Genomic DNA, 18,207 nt, shown 5'->3' with positions numbered 1-18,207 from the left:
AAATGAGCAAAAGATAAAGAAACATTTAACCAAAAAAGATACATGAATGGCAGATAAACACATGAAAAGAAAATCAACATCTTTAGTCATTAGAAACATGCACCTTAAAAGGCAATATAAGTCCATACTGAGATTGAATATTTTTCATAAAAGCTTTATTCATAATAATCAAAAACTGATAAGAATTCAATTATCCATTAAACGGATAAGCAAATTGTGTTAGATCCATACACTCAGCAGTAAGAAGGAACAAATTACTGGTACATGCAATGTGGATGAATCTCAAAAACATTATGCCAAATGTAAGACGCTTATTAACTCACAAGGCTACATATCGCATAATTCCATTTACATAAAACTCTACTAAAGGCAACTCAATCTCCAGTGATAGAAAGCAAATCAGTGTGTGCCTTTTGTGTGTGGCAAGGTTGAGAACTGACTTAAAAGGGAAATTTGGGGGATAATAGAATGCTTTAGGGCGCCTGGGTGGCTCAGTCGTTAAGCGGCTGCCTTCGGCTCAGGTCATGATCCCACAGTCCTGGGATCGAGTCCCACATCGAGTCCTACATCGGGCTCCCTGCTCAGCGGAAAGCCTGCTTCTCCCTCTTCCACTCCCCCTGCTTGTGTTCCTGCTCTTGCTGTCTCTGTCTCTGTCAAATAAATAAATAAAGTCTTAAAAAAAAAATAGAATGCTTTATATCTTGACTGTAATGATTGTTGATGGGTATCCACATTTATCAAAACTCTTCACACTACATACTTAAAGTGGTTTCATTTTAATATAGGTAAATTATGCCTCATAGAAGGTGATTTTTAAAAACATCATTTTAATTCACAGTAACTAAACAAAGGAGACAAAATTAGATGATAGTCTCAATAGATGCAGAAAAATCACTTCCCAAAATTCACTATCTACTCATGATAAAAACTCGACAACCTCCAATGAGAGGTAAACTGCCTTAAAAGGTATCCACTCTACAGAGAAGCTAGAGTAAACATTATACTTATTGGTGAAATGTTAAAAGCTTTCCTTTTGAGAATGTGAATAAGACAAGAATGCCCTCTATCTATTCTTCTGTTCAACACCATACTACATGACCTAGCCAGTACAGTCGAGAGATAGATGATAGATAGATAGATAGATAGATAGATAGATAGATAGATAGATAGATAGATAGATATAGATTAGAAAGAAAGAAAACTTATTCACAAATATATTTGTATATATAGAAAAGTCCAAAAGAATCAAGTTAATCTTAGAATTAACAAATAAGTTTAGCCAAGTTGCTGTATTTGAAGGAAAAAAAATCACTGCATTTTTATATACCAGCAACAATCCATTACAAAGTGAAATTTTAAGAGAGAGCATTTATAGTAGCATCACAAAAGATCAGATACCTAGGAATGAATCTGATGTATGGTATGTTCAGAGGTCTACACACACACAGAAAACGATGGAACTTTAAGGAAGACCTAAACCAATGGAGAGATCCCAATCTTCATGTACCAAAAGACTAATAAAGTGTAAAAGTCAATTCTCCCAAACTGATTAACTATGATTCCAATTAAAGTCCTAACTTTTTGGTCAAAACTGACAGTGGATTCTGAAATTTATAAAACAGATGCGAAGTGCCTAAAATGCCCCCAAGCAATATCAAAGAACAACAAATCTAGTGGCTACGAAAACTTATATAGCTGTAGTAATAGGGATAATGTGTCAAATAAATAAATAAAATCTTAAAAAAATAGAAAAAAGAGATAATGTGGTATTGGCACAAGAATACTCAAATAGATCAATAAAATGGAATAGGTATCTAGACACACACATATAAGTACATTTGATTTACAACAAAAGTGGTGCTGCAGGGCAGTGGGAAAAATCTCTTCAACAATGTTTGGTAAATTGCATATCCCTATATTAAAAGCTGAAATTTGATGCCAATCGCACCCAATTTACAAAATTCAATTCCAGAAGAATTGGAGATTTAAACGTGAAGGGCAAAACAATACAACTTTTGGACTAGGGAAAGATTTTAACAGGCCACACAAAAAAATAGCACTGTTAGTTAGGACAGAATACACTGATAGATTGGATTAACTATTTCTGATCATTGAAACCACTGAGAAAACAAAAGGGACATTAGAGTAAATGATATCTGTAGTAAAATAACAAAAGGCTTACATCCAGGATATATAAAGAATTCCTTGAAGGTCAACAAGAAACCCAACCCAATATAAAAATGAGTAAGAAGGATGCCTGGGTGGCTCAGTAGGTTAAGCATCTGCCTTCAGCTCAGGTCATGATCCCAGGGTCCTGGGATCAAGTTCCACATCAGGCTCCCGGCTCAACAGAGAATCTGCTTCTCCCTCTGCCTGCCATTCCCCCTGCTTGTGCTCTGTCTCTCTCTCTTTTTCTCTCTCTCTCTTTCTGACAAATAAATTAAATCTTTAAAAAAAGTTCAAAAAATAAAAATGAGCAAGAGATTTGAACAGGCACGTCACCAAAGTGGATATGTAAATGGCCAATAAACGTACAAGAAGGTGTTGAACTTCATTAGTCATCAAAATAAATGCACCAAAAGATACCATTATATACCTAGCAGAGTGGTTAAAATGAAGAAGACTTGTAATACTGTGTTGGTGAGGATGTAGAGCAACAGGAATTCCCATACATGGTTGATGGAAGTATAAAGGGTAACAATCACCAGGTAACACTGGCATTATCTACTAAAGCTGACTTACCCATACCCTATGATCTAACATTTCTATTCCAACAGAATGAGTGCATCTGTGCCATCAGGCTATAAATGAAAGAACATACATAGCAAGAATACTCACAAAAAGTACACAACTGCATACTTCCAAATGCTTACTAATGTGGATTAAGATGCAGCAATGAAAATGAACAAACTACACCTACATACAACATGCTCAATTTTTTGAGCAAAATAAGTCAAAACCAAAAGATGATGTGCTATGTAACTCCATTTATGGAAACTTCATTCACAAGCGAGGCTAAGCTCTAATTTTAGAACTTGGGATAGGAGTTACCTTTGGGAGGAAAAGGGATAGTGACTGGGACAGACACATAGAGATAGGGTTTTTGAAGTCCTGGCAATATTCTATTTCTTGACCTAAGTAGTGGTTACACAAATCTATTCAGTGAGTTGTTCATTTATTTCATGTGTTTGCTCCAACGTGCATACTGTATTTCAGAACTTTAAGTTAAAAAATGGAAGAAGATAGGACCCTTACAGAAAGCTCCCAAAGCTCAAATGCATATGAAAAGATGTCCATGACCATTAGTAACCAGAGAAATGCAAATTAAAACAGTACAGTATCAGAGCACCTGGGTGGCTCAGTCGTTAAGCGTCTGCCTTCGGCTCAGGCCCTGATCCCAGGGTCCTGGGATCAAGCCCTGAGTTGGGCTCTCTGTTCGGCAGGAAGCTTGCTTCTCCCACTCCCACTCCCCCTGCTTGTGTTCCCTCTCTCGCTGTGTCTCTCTCTGTCAAATAAATAAATAAAATCTTAAAAAAAAAAAGTATAAAAAAACAGTACGGTATCACTTTACATCTTTTAGACTGGCAAAAACGGCTTCATTGTATTAATTATGGGCAGGAATGTGCATAAGAAGTCTCATTCAATGATGTTGGAAGCCTAGACTTACCAGGCCATCCTGAGGGGTATGGTGTGTGTGTGTGTGTGTGTGTGTGTGTGTGGGTATGGTGTGTGTGTGTGTGTGTCTTAGTCTTATGACCCAGCAACTCCAGCCTTCACTATATATTCCAAGGAATTTCCTACACAGATCCAGGAGACAGGTAGTAGAATGTTTACTACAATGTTATTTGTGGTGACAAGGTATTGATTCACTTTTGGGGTCCATCTTTGGAAATGGCATAGCTGAAATGCGGCAGTTGCACTCCACGGAGTACTATGCAGCGTTGGAAGCAACAATGTGGAGGCGCCTGGGTGGCTCAGTCAGTTAGGCTTCCGACTCTTGATTTTGGCTCAGGTCATGATCTCCGGGTCCTGAGATCAAGCCCCATGACAGGCTCCGCGCTGGGCAGGGAGTCTGCTTCTCTCCCTTCTCCTCTCCCTTTGCCCCTCCCCCTGCTCATGCACTTGTTCTCCCTCTCTCTCAAAATAAAGTTTAAAAAAAAAAAAAAAAATATATATATATATATATATATAAAGCAAAATAAAATAAGTAGCCAGGACCAGACACCAACTTAACCAAATGGTCAAAGTTAACACCAGTAGTGGGACAAACTGACATAATGTGCTTCCTAATGATCACTAAGAAAAGCAAATTGTCATTTGTGTGGTAGGTATTCCTGCCAAATGCATAACCCGAATTTAAAGCAGAAGGAACCATCAGATAAATACAAATTGAAGGGCATTCAGGGCGCCTGGGCAGCTCAGTCGGTTAAGCGTCTGACTCTTGATTTCAGCTCGGGTCATGATCTCAGGGTCCTGGGATTGAGCCCCATGTCAGGCTCTGAGCTCAGGGCAGAGTCCGCTTGTCCGTCTCCCTCTGCTCCTCCCACCCAAATAAATAAATAAATAAAATCTTAAGAGAAAATTTAAAAAAAATTTGAAGGGCATTCTACAAAGTAGCTGGCTTGTACTGGTCAAGAGGCAGGCTGAGAACTCTTCCGGGTTAAAGGAGACTAGAGAGATGGCAACTAAAATGGGATCTTAAATGCATCTTGAACCTGAAATACGACAATAGTGAGACAAGTGGCGAAATGTGAATCAGGTGCCTAGATTACAGTACCATATTGATGTTAATTTACTGATTTTTATAACTGTAGGTACATAAGGTATTAACACTTTGGGAAACAATAAAGAATATGTGAGGGGTGCCTGGGTGGCTGAGTAGATTAAGCTTTTGACTTCGGTTGTGTTTGATTTCAGCTCAGGTCATGATCTGAGGGTCCTAGAATCCAGCCCCGCATCTGGCTCCGCACTCAGCGGGGAGTCTGCTTCTCCCTCTCCCTCTGTCTCTCCCCTCCCTTGGCTCACACTTTCTCTCTCTCAAATAAATAAATAAAATCTAAAAAAGGAGTATGTAAGACTTTTATAGTTTTAGGATATAATTCACATACCATAAAATTCACCCTAGGTGTACAATTCGGTGGTCTTTCGTATACTCACAAAGTTGTGCAACCATCGCTAGAACATTAATTCCAGAACATTTATATCACCCCAAAGAGAAACCCTATACCCATTAGCAGTCGTTCCCCACTCCCTCCTTCAGCCAGCCCCTGGCAACCATCCGTCTACTGTCTCTCTAGGCTTGCCTATTCTGAACATTTTAGAACAAATGGAATCATACAGCATGGGGCCTGGGTGTCTGGCTTCTTTTTTTTAAGATCTTATTTGACAGAGAGAGACACAGCGAGAGAGGGTACACCAGCAGGGGGAGTGGGAGAAGGAGAAGCAGACTCTCCGCCGAGCAGGGAGCCCGAAGCAGGGCTCGATCCCTGGGCCCCAGGATCATGACCTGAGCCGAAGGCAGACGCTCAACGAGCCACCCAGGCACCCCGGGTGTCTGGCTTCTTGAACTTAGTGTAATGTATTCAAGGTTCATCCAGTGTTGGAGCATCTACTGGTACTTTATCCCTTTTATGGCTGAATAATATTCCATTGTATGGACATATCCCCCTTTTTAATCCATTCATCTGTTGATGGGCACTTGGGTTCTACCTTTTGGCCATTATAAAGAAGAGTGTATGAAGAGTATATGAAGAGTAGGGGCACCTGGGTGACTCGTTAAGTGTCTGACACTTGGTGTTAGCTCAGGTCATGATCTCATGGGCTGTGAAATCCAGCCCCCCATCGGGGGGGGTCCACGCTCGGCAGGGAGTCCGCTTGAGATTCTCTCCCTTTACCCCTCCCCCCACACACAGATGCATGCTCTCTAAAATAAATAAATCTTTTAAAAATTAAATAGGAATAGTGCTGCTGTGAACATGAATTTCTTCCAGTATCTGTTTTCAATTCTTTCGGGGGTATACAGAGGCGCAGAACTGCCCGGTCATATGGCAACTCTGTTTAACGTTTTGAGGCACTGCCAAACCTTTCCAAAAGGGCTGCCCCATTTTCAACTCCCATATAAAGCACTGTCTTTGTATTACTTTTTGTAACTTAAGTCTGAAATTGTTTCAAAATGGAAAGCTTAAAAAAAAAAACACAACACTACAGCCAGTTTGCTGTGTCTCTTTTAGGAAGAGCCAAGACACCAATGTTCATCCCTTTTCGGGGGGGGGGGGGTGAGGAGAATTAAAAAAAAGTGAGAAAACAACGCCCCCCCCCCCGTCATTTCTACCTTGAATCTTGCTTTGGGGATCAATTCAATACTGGTCCATGAAATGAAAACCTGACCAAGTCAGGAGTTCTTCACAGCTGGCCCCATGGTCAACACTTTTTTTAAGGACAAAGGGGCTCAAAGAGCATCACAAGTATGGGAATGGAGGTGGGAGAAAGAAACTGTGCTTTTGATAATTAGGAGGTATTAAATATAACCATGCTGCCTAGAGACCTTTATCACTCTTCCAAGGATGTCAAATACCTCAAGGACCAGGGGCTTTCTCTCCCAGGACACAGGGTCCAGTGGTTTCGGTGCAGAATTAGAGAATACAACTGATGGTTGGATAAGAAGCCGAAAGACACACATGCACACAAAAAAAGCACAATCTTTTGACAGCTCCAAGTCATTAGCTTTATTTTTACTGAATTCAGCATAGGGTGACAAAACTCCATTATTATCAACTATAGTCAACTATTACATACAGACCTTTCCCCATAATTCACTTTCCATTTTAAATCTGTTAATTCATATTAATTAAAAATACATCATCTCTTACTAAAAATCTTCAAATTCATATACCCAAGGGTTTATAACTTCTCCTTGAAATTTTATATTCCTTTCTTATGGAGAATATAATGGTTTTAATTGCTGGGTCTTTTTTTATGTTTAGACAATTACATTTATTTACCAGGAGCAAACAAACAAAACATAACATAAACATAGTTTTCCAGAAGCTATTTCCATTCTCTTCTTCCCTTTCTCTTGCAAACTGGTGACTGATCTTTACAAGTTCTCTGTCATTCCATAAGATAGCTGCTCTTCTGGGGCGCCCGGGTGGCTCAGTCGGTTGGCTGTCTGCCTTTAGCTCGCTGGGATCAAGTCCCGTGTCGGGCTCTCTGCTCAGTGGGGAGTCTGCTTCTCCCTCTCCCTCTGCCCCTCGCCACCTCCCTCCCCACTCACGCTCTCTCTCTTTCTCTCCTCTCGCGCAAATAAATCTTAAAAAAAAAAAAAAAAAAAAAAAAAAAAAACTAAACTAAACCAGGTTCTTGCATGTGGGCGAGAGGCCAAAATGAGGGACAGTGAGGTAGCAGGGCAGTGTGATTGGGCCCATACAGGTGCTAGGCCTTGTGACGGTAATTACAACAGAAACAAAATACTAATTAGTAACAACATGTAAGTGATCAATCTTTGAGAGTTGAGGCAGAGAGTAGGAAGGAAGGATGACACTACACCTTTCGTCTGGTGCACTGGGTTTCCTAGGCTGGTGTGTAAGAGCATATTGGGTAAAATCAGAACAAAATCATTCTTTGCTAAGGTGATCAGCTGTCATGAGGTCCATTCGCTGTACTCTGTCCAATGTTGAAGCCCACTGGTTTAGGCTTTTTCGAAAACAGTTATCCCAAACCCATACAGGTGAAGCCCTGAGGAAACAACCATGGAGAACGTGTTTCCAGGTAGCCTGAAACCCAGCAGACAATGTAGCTGTTGCCCAAGAAACACAGAAATCTACATTGTATGCCAGGTTCACGCCCCAGACCTGGATGTTGGGCTTGCAAGTAAGTCCTCCCCTACACAGGATTTCAAGACAACAACCTGCTGCAAAGTTGCTGGTATTTATTGTGTCTAGCACCCTGGAAAGACAGGTCAGAATGTGCTGCTGGGACTTACCTACCGTAAGTCTACAAGTGAAATTTCCTTAAGCTGTCATACCATCACACTTCCTTATTTAATCACATTTGGAATGCCATTTAAAGGTCAAGAGATGAAAAGGATGGATGGATGGATGGATGAGATATATAGGTAGACAGGTAGGTAGGTAGATAGATGGCTTTGTGACCAGATGATACCTCCCACATGGGGAAGAGAGGCGGAAAAAAGAAAAGAAAAACAATCTAAGATTCCTCCTTCTTGTGGTCTATGGATTCTTCCTTCTTGTGGTACTGAAATCAAATATACCTCATCATTCATACACCTTGATGGTTCCCACACTCCAGCTATGTGTGTGTACGTGAATGTAAATCAAGGTAAAGCTTTAATTATTAAGGTCTTCGCAGTAACCTCACTCAGGACACTGTAACAGAGGCTTGAAGATGCCATCAGAGACCCAGTAGCCAGATGTAGCTACTGATTACAAAAGACAGGATCTACACTGGCTACTGAGCCATTGAGGGTACCTACACCTTCCGGCAGCTAGATGATCCGCAGCCTTCTGGGGGAGGGGCTCTGTGGAAGGAAAGAGGAAAAACATCAATCCTGGAGACGTATGTGGAAATGATATCACTGTATCTCAATTTCATATTTTCTTTATTGACATTCTGACAATAATCCCACGTACAGAGTTTTAAACAACCTCTAGATTTATTTCCTCCGTGTATACTGATTGAGTGATATGGAAGGAAAGTGCCAGATACTCTTTCAGCTGCTAGAGATCCAGCAAACCAAACAAAACAGATGAAAATCCCTGCCTTTCTGGAGTGTACATGATGGTGAGAAAAATCTACAGTTGGTTATTTGGCATGTTTTTGCAATAAAATGTTATATATGAAAAACAAAGAACTGAGCAAACAAACAAGAAAAAAACCCAACCCACCATTTTATTGTGGCCTTGGACCACTTTTTGTTTGCTTTATGCCACTTGAACTTGGCTAATCTAGCCATGATGCACATACATAAAATACATGGCAGTAAAAAACCAAAAAAAAAAAAAAACCCCTGTTATTTCCCCGCTATAAATTGAGGATGATACAGTTATTTCTACAAAATGTCTGAAACACCAAAGGAAACTGCAAAAAAGATATGCCACAAAGTATCCAAGGCAGCAGGTCACCACCATGTCAGTTTCAAGCCTTCCTCCCATAAGCCAGAGCAGGTAAGTGTCCTCTCCATTGATTCATTCATTCACTCATTCATTCACCCCAGAAATGCCTACTGAGTGCCTTTTCCATACTTTATGCCGGGCACTGGGGATGTGACAGTGCCTGAAGTCAAAGATTTAAGGCGTGCGTAGGCAAAGGCAAAAAAGAAACTCAATTGATAGGTATGATCATTTCACAGAGGAATGCCACAGTAAAGAGGAATGCTATTTTCATAGGTAGTCAGGGAAAGCCTCGCAGTGGGTGTGACATTTGAGCAGCTTCCTGAAGGAGGAGGAGGAGAACGTTGTCACAAACCTGGGGTGAGAACACTGCAGAGGGAGGCGAAAGTCAGAACAAAGGCCCCAAAGCAGCACAAAAGCCTGGTGTCCTCGAGAAGGCATTCTTCTATTAGCACATGACCACGGTGGCCAATTATTACGTGTGACTTTTAAGATTATTCTAGAACGTAAATGACCACACGACTTTGCTCTGAGTATGCGTTTTCGACTCCTACCTTTGTAGGCATTTAAAAGGCTTTGGCTATCACTTGGAAAAGATTTCTATTAGAAAAGTGATCATCAACTGGAAGAAAGGCTACACTTAGAACTTGACTGGACAGGTCAAAAATTGGCCGCCAAGGAAAGTGCCTTTAAAAAAACCGTTGGTAGCTATAAGAAAAAACGACCAGCTTTCTGGGAGCTCTGAATATATACATTTTAAGGGAATGATTTAACTATTTAATCACAGATGTCTAATTTTAAGAGAGAACCTACTTGCCAAGTCATAATAATAGTGTTGCATCAGGTGGTTAGATCGTCGGGGAGGAGGCTGAAATTTACAAGGTGAAGTAGGTTTTTGTTTGATTGCTTGGTTTTTTTTTTTTTCTCTTTTTAAATAAATTAAAACCAATTCCATCTATGAAGTACATTTTGGCATTGCCTGAAAGCCTGGGCATACCTACCAAAGTAGAAATAAAGACTGCTTGTGCAGGTTTGGCTGAATATTACCCTCAATGTAAAATAAAGCATTTATAGAACACGCCAATTTACATTTCATAAACCACTAAAACTAAATGTTTATAACTCTACTTTTATGAATAAGACTGCAATTACAATGAAACAAGGGTTTAGTTTGGTTAGTTTTAATGACAAAATCCAAAGGACTATCTTTTATAAGTTTTGGTCTAGATTTAAATTAGAAGAATGATATTTTTAATTGTTACAGCTTGCCCGGTCTATCCTCCAAATGTCCTTGCATTTAAGGAACTATAAAGTTAAGATGGTCTTTTCCCCCTACTTCTAAACTTATCTAGGTAATCCAAAAAGGAAAAACTGTAAATAAGATTTTATTAGAGGGCGCCTGGGTGGCTCAGTTGGTTGAGCGACTGCCTTCGGCTCAGGTCATGATCCTGGAGTCCCTGGATCGAGTCCCACGTCGGGCTCCCTGCTCAGTGGGGAGTCTGCTTCTCCCTCTGACCCCCCCCCCTCGTGTGCTCTCTCTCTCTCACTCTCTCTCTCAAATAAATAAAACCTTTAAAAAACAAACAAACAAAAAAAACTTCCCTTTAAAAAAAAAAGGTTTTATTAGAGGCGGTACTATAGATTAGTGTCAACCACCAACCAATAAATACACATTTTTCAACTTTATTAAAATATACAATAGAATATCTAAAGAATACACTATAGCACAGACTATTAACCAATAACCCATTTCCAACGTTTAGAAGTCATAGTCAAAGAAAAGCAAGCAGGTCCAACTAAAAATGTCACATTATGTAACTCCATTATCTAACAATTAAGAAGCCAGCTCAGCCCCAGGGCCGGGTGACAAAATTATAACCAAGGTACTTGCTGCGCAAGTTTCATTCATGGTGCAAACAAGCAAAACAAAGACAATAATTTTTAAAAATTCTGTCCATTCTGGCTACAGACCATTTATTCAAGGTACGCAGAATGGGAAAGAAGATGACTGATTCAGAGTGAAGCCTGCCACCTGCTGTTGAAAAACCTGCTTGGAACTGGGATAAAGGCCATTTCTTGAAATGTTAACCTAGAATCCGAAGAGCTTTCCCTCCAGAATTAGAACAGGGGTGACCTATAAACCAAATCAAGAAGTAAAGAAACCCGCTGATGTTTAAAGCTAAGATGACAGATATAAAATGGCATTCTCATCAAAGTTCCACTAGAAATGAAAGAAATGTGGTTTTGTGGGTCATTCAACCAAAGAAGAGTAGATTTTACCCTGTCTTTTTAAGGGATTATTGGGACAATGCTATTTGAGCCCCTCCCGAAGTATCATTGACTTTAGAAATTGTACTTTGGGCAAAGAAATGTTGACCCCAAGCACTGTACATGGAAGTCAATGGAGAGGGATGAACAATGTCAGAGCACAGCCAGAATGTTCACTTTCCCAAGTCAAAACTGTCAAGTTGGGCTCCAGATGTCCCCTCTGACCCCCATCCATGAGATCTCACATACTTTAGGGCATGTACCAGCAGTTTTCCGTAACTCAAAAGGGGTAGAGATCAACTTCGAAAATATTATTTATGGATTTGACAGAACACACCCCAGAATGCTATCCTAACCAAGTCAGAGTTTACTTTAGAAGCGAATAAAAACGGTCTCCCATGGGGTAGATCTCCTGGTAAGTGTTCTGACCACACACACACACACACACACAAGGAAACTTCAGGAAGTGTCGGACAGGTCTGTCACACCTTGATTGTGCTGATAGCATCATGGGTGTTTGCATTACGTTCAAACGCATCAAACTGCACACATTAAATATGTACAGTTCTTTGTATACCAATTATACCTCAATAAAGTCGTTTGCAAGAAAACAAAACAACTAACAAACTGCCTCCCACGTGGTTAAGAACAAAAAGTCTCCTTAACTCAACTACCGCCCCGGAAAGAAATGCACACATATACACACACGGGGTGAAATGATGTCAGAGGAAAAGCCAACCTTTTAAATACAGGTGACTAATTCAAGTACGTTCTTGTGAACTTGGGATTCCTTTTGTGTGATGCTACGAGTATCTGAGCCAGGGTCTCGCCACAGTCGGTGTGTGGTGGCAGCCCATCCAACTCTCGCATACTTGAGATCCCGTGACTGGGCTGACCGAAAACATTCACACCAGCTGACGGTCACTTGATTCTCACCTCGCTCTAGTTAGTAAACTGCTCTGCAAATCAACCTAAAGAGCAAGGTGAACCTTTTCTGAGACACTCCTGCTCAAGACAATATATATATATATATATTAAAAAAGACCTTGCCCTGCCAGATCATTCTAGTCTGAACAGGCCTGGGAAGGGATGAGGTTGGCACAAGATCCTAAAACAAGCTTCTAAAGGCGAAACCACTTAGAACCCATAAAGACAGACTCAGACTAGTTTCTTAAGAATAATATTTAGCAATTAGACACATGCCTTTAATCCTTCTCAACGAAAACCAAAGTTTTTTTTTTTTTTTACACAATCACTGGGTGAAAACATGAATCATTTTACTCATTAAAAAACGCTCCGAGAAAAAGGATAATTTTCACCTAAGTAACAGCCTCCTTATGGACAAGTTCCAGAAATTAATTGAACTCAAATCCACATGCAAATACATCTCATTGTCACTTCTCCCCCTCTTTGAAAGGAACCCCCTCAATTCACTTCATACGATGTCAGCAGTGTGCAATAAGGAATGCTTATCATTGAAGAAAAAAAAAGTAATTTGCATTCTATCAATGGTTAAGTTAAAAAAAAAAAAAAAAGACTATCAAAACAAGGTGACTGTTTTCTGAACCTATAAATAACCAAGCAGGCAGTACCCCCCAAGATTCCTTGACTCAGACTTTTATTTAATCACAATTAACCCACGACGACGCTACATCATTACTGGGGTCTTTCTAAAGTTGGTCTCGTTTCTAAGCTTTGTGCTATTTTCTAAAGGCGCCCATATCACACACCCCTAAGACTGCAGGTTTCATTTATAATCGTATCTCTGCCACGCCTCTGGCTCTCGCCACTGTACAAAAACTCCTTTGGTCACTGAATGTGTCCACGGTGTTAAAGTCTTCACTCTTCCCACTCTCAGACGGACTGAAGGGGAGTGACTACGTGTCCTCTGCACACTGCTTGGCCCACTGCTCTTCCCCCTCTGCCGGGCCCAGCTCAGAGAGACTCTTCTAGGATTCTAAAGGGCCTTCCCAGAGTCTTCTGGAAAGTTAGTGACATGCTACCCAGAGCAAGCTTCCAGATCACTCAGTCTGTGTCTCAGCCAGAAACACAAGCCAAAGTGCTCTTCAATTATTTGTTTGGAAATGCGTCTCCCTCTGAGAATGTGAGCTCTTTGAGGGTAAGAACGGAGTCCTATTCTTTTGAGATTCCCCAGGTACAGCATAGTACACTGGATCATAGTCATCTTTTAGTAAATATTTGCCAAAGAACTCTCAATGAAGTGCCCGGCACCTGTACTAACACACTTTGAAAAATAAACCAGGGGAGGGGGGGGGGGTCTGACTGGCTCAGTCAGCAGAGCATGGGACTCTTGATCTCGGGATTGTAGGTTCGAGCCCCACGTTGGGCGTAGAGATTACTTAAAAGTAAAATCTGAAAAAAAATAAATGAAACAAACAAAAAACAGTGAGAGAGTATCTCCATTTCAGGGAAATTCTTATATTTCTTTATCCTTTGAACAATACTTGCTTCCCATCTTAGTTTTACGATACCTTTCTCTAAGATTTGTGGGTGCTTATAGGATCAAGCTATTTGTAAAAGAGCATATTTTCCTACCAGAGTGTAGGCTAGCGATAGCACTGTCTCAGAGTGCATGTTCCTATATAACCCCTTGCGGTACAGAAGAGTCCCGGGGGTTCGGGAAGGCTCTCCTAAACGCCCTAAGCAAGATCTACTCTGGTGAAATGAAAAACTTCGAGACAACCGAACAGGGAATGGCAGGGGAGGGAAGGGAACAGAAGAAAGAAAAGAAGAAAAAGGAACATCCATATATGACAATTTCTTTTGCTTGTGAAGGTTACAAAATGAACTATAATGTGATCAAAGGAAGCCTCGTCTAAAAACCACAGGGGTCTACCAGAAGTAGTACTGGGCTTCGATTATTATGAGGTGTATGGTAGTACGTGGATTTTTTTAAATTATTGGCTTGGGTAAATGGCTCATACCACAAAGGAAAAGGGAAGACAGCTAACCGATCCATGTGAAGATTTGGAGGGGCTAATAAAAACGGTTTGAAATGATGGAGGGCTCCGTGTATATATCATGCCTGTTGGTATTATCTGATCACCTAGTGGCTACAATACCCACAAGACATTCACCAAGAGCAACAGGATGACAACCTGGATTCTTCTTGTGTAACAAAGAGAAAACAGGAAAGCTCATTGACATTTATAAAGACTGTCCCGATATGTGCCAAATAAAGGAAAAGGGCAGAACTGGCTATTTTTAAACTTCTAGAGAACGGAAGAAAGCCAGCAGTAAAGCATCAAGCATTTGCTCCCACAGTGATCGCCACCCAGTGGATGTGTGACCAGTTCAACTGGTCATAAAGAAACCAAAAGTGTTTCGGTGGCAATAACTCAGTACTGACCAAGGGCCCTGAAAAGCCGTGACGACAGCAATCTTTCTCCTCTTCTTCCCTCCTTATTAGTTGAAGCTGGACTAGGTCCATGCTCACAGTGAAAGGTTTTTGCCAATACAGGGATGGTTCTGTCAAGCATATGTCAGTGCTTAGAGAAACACAACCCATCTAATTAAAATGAGCCAGATTCAAAACATAACGAAGACAAAAATATCCAAAGCTGAAGCTCGCTGCTTACAGGGGGAGATGGATTTGTGAGATCATCACAGAAGTCCTCTAGAACATAAAGAGGAAGAGGGATAGTGAAGAGGGGGGGCCATGGAAAATGACAAAGGGCAAAGGGGTGTAAGGGGAGCCCAACACCCAGCCACCACACACAGGTACTCGTCAGCGAGGGTGGTCCTGGGAACTAGGTGGAAGAGGAAGGGGATCAGATGGAGAGAACCGGAAGTTGGGAGGGGAAGGATACAGGAGGAGTCCCTCTCAGGAGTTAAAGGAAAAAAAAAAAAGTTAAGAGAAGGTGAGCATCCGGAGAAAGGGAAGATTATTCACAGGCCTGAGCAAAGGCAAGAAATGAAGGAAGGAAGTCTCTCTTCCTGTGCAGGGTTGGGGGGAGACGCAGAGGCAAGCTTTATCGCTCGGTTGAAAGGGTAAATAACAGAAACACAACTGCTGTTTATATTAATGGTAACACGGGAAATCTGGTTCCTCTTTCTAGGAGCGGAGAAAGGGGTCAGGAGAGGTAGTTCGCACTGAAGGATAATATAACCTTGAAAGGACTGGCTAAAGAGGGTAAGAGAATATGTGTGTATGGGGGGGGGGGGGTAATCTGGGGAGTGTGAATGGCAAGGTACCGTGGTAGCGATTTTCAGTCAAAAAGGAATAGCAAGGGAACAGCATTCCCAGAAGATGGCCAGGAAGAAGCAGCTCCGAAATGATGGGGGAACCCTCGACTTCTAATGAGAACACACTAGAGGTAAGCAGGCAAACCTAGAAGAGCCGTGAACCCCAGAGCCTGATGAGCAATCCAAACCACAAGCCTGAGCTTTCCTGGCACACCCGGCCTGTGGGGTGCTCACACATCCTATGGAGACGTGACAGGCCAGGAACGATGCCAACTCACCCAAGTCCCGAGTCACCGGGTCCGCGTCCCAACTCAATGCCCCTTACCCCCCATTTCATTCTCCCGCTTCCCATTCCTAGCTGGCAGGCAACAGCATTGAAACTATTCAAATTTCTCGCTGACAATTACTGTTCGTTCTGACACTCTCTCTCTTTTAAGTCCTATGCTGATTATTCAACTTTCTGTGGTCTGGGGAACAAACTGTAAAAAAAAAAAAAAAAAAAAAAAATCCAATGGTAATTCTTGCTGAGAGGTCAAAGTCATCCTACAGCTGTAGTGACTCACAGTTAACACAAGCCCCATGTCCACCAGAGAGCTGGTGTGTCCATCACTTTTCTTTCCTAAATGCCCCTATGGAAGCCAGGATGGAATAAATGGAGGTACTTCAAAAGGCAGAATCTAGACAATTTGGTGAAAAAAAAGACAGAGCGAGAAATTCCTTCCACTGACTTTCATCCTTAGGCAAAACCTTATGATCTCTGTGCCTTCCTATGATTACATCTCCTGATTTTCCAAGGTTAAAAGAAACCTGAAGGAGCTTTAAAACCATGAATAAAAAGTTTAGAAACTGGAACTCTTGCGACCCAGTCAAGAAAACAAATCATGTTTTGTATTCGATGTGCCAGGAGGGACAGACCGAAAACTCGTCGGAAAATTGTCATTTTACCAACGTATCAAATAACAAGTTACCAAACGGCATTTTCCAAAGTGTGTTCAACTTTGGAGTATTAAACTGAGAGATGATTACACACACACACACCCCAATTCTTTGAATCTGTTAAATTTGGGAAATGTTGTAGATGTACCATATGCTCCTCTCAAAGTTTCCATACAACCATATAAAGTTCTGAGGAGTCCTGCAGGAAAGAAACCTATTTAATGTTGTTCAACCCAGCTTTTCCTGAACTTATTCAACCACCGTTTTCCCCTGTCTCCTGAAAACATGTTTTGTGAAACGCCATCCTAGAGAGTACAAAAGGCTACAATGGTCCCCATATGGTTTATCACCGAAGCTGGGGAGAAGTCTGGTTGGCAACAGACCCAGCACAAAGGAAGAGGGATACTGGATGTGACAAGGAGCAAAGAGAAATAAATGGCAGTCAACACAGCCAAGGAGGAAAAAAGGGGCCAAGCAGAGACGGGCCAACCTTGTTGGCTGAGTAAACCCAAATGGCACCTGCCTTCAGCTGTTTTGTGTCCTTTCAAAGCCACCAATTTCAATCACCGGGAGCCCAACTACGGACTGTTTAAGGAAGAGTTTAAAATAAATTCATTTATTATGAACATGACAATCTTGATGGAAGTCATGATGCAACCAATGGAATGAAGCACTCCCGACTTACCTGTTTGTTCTACAAAGCCGCTCGCTCACTATCGTGCCAACAGTAAGCCGGCCCAATAAGGAAATCAATCACGTACATAGTAAATATGAACCCCCGCTGTGTATATGGCGTTTACGAGCTCCCACGGCTCTTTCACCATATGAGCCTTTGACCCTTACGACAATCTCGTGTAGCCTGCAGTTATGTTACTACCCACTTACAGATGGGGAAACAGGATTAAAAATCATGCCATGAACAGCTGATATACAAATAGAGGGGACTCGTGACTGCCTGACAAATCGATGGGTAAAGAATCCTGGCCAAATATTCAATGACAGGAATTTGGGGAAGCAGCAAGGTACAGTAGGAAGAACGGTGACGGCTGCCCAAAAAGTTGGGGACTCTGTGATCCAGCGAACAGCCTGGTTTCTCTGGGTCTCGGCGTGTCCCCCCAAGCAAATGAGAATACTGAGCCTACCCATAATGGGATTATTGAGATGATCACACAAAATGAGGTTTATGAAAGGGCTTTTACCAATTTCCACGTGCTCTGCGGATAGATTTACTTCTCTACCAATGGTAGAATCTGAAGGTGGGGGTTTCATGTCTATCTTTGCAATCTGAACCCCGCTTCAGATGCCTTAGGCCCTCCCTCATCATCTGGTGAGTGCTACAGTAGTTGTATTTGAGGACAGATGCTTATTATAAACCTGGGCAGGCAGCTGACCCCACAGTGCTGGACAAGATCCGTCTTGAACCACTTGTTTCGGTGCCTTGGAAATACAAGGAACTAAAGCTTTCACATTTATTACGTTCAGCTTAACTTTGGTTTCTCATCTGTACTAGAAGGTTCTATTTCTATCCCCAAACCATGAAAACTGCATCAGCTTTTTTTCCCCCTCTAAGAGATGCTAAGTCTTTATTTTTTTCAAATAATGGCATTATTAATGCTCCATCTACCATCACAGTGATTGCTTTTTTTTTTAGTTTTTCTTAATTGAGGAA

General features: G+C 41.4%; 1 long non-coding RNA gene across 5 annotated transcripts in view; it reads right to left on the bottom strand.

The window, feature by feature from the left end:
* Positions 1-18,207, bottom strand: part of LOC112812994 (uncharacterized) — a 67,168-nt gene that overhangs the window by 34,200 nt on the left and 14,761 nt on the right. The gene's annotated exons all lie outside the window — the stretch shown is intronic.

This window comes from Callorhinus ursinus, unplaced genomic scaffold (assembly GCF_003265705.2).
Source record: "Callorhinus ursinus isolate GAN/ISIS: 27379988/994484 unplaced genomic scaffold, GSC_fseal_2.0 scaffold16, whole genome shotgun sequence".
NCBI classification, from domain to species: Eukaryota; Metazoa; Chordata; class Mammalia; order Carnivora; family Otariidae; genus Callorhinus; species Callorhinus ursinus.
This window is presented reverse-complemented; position numbering and strand designations above follow the sequence as displayed.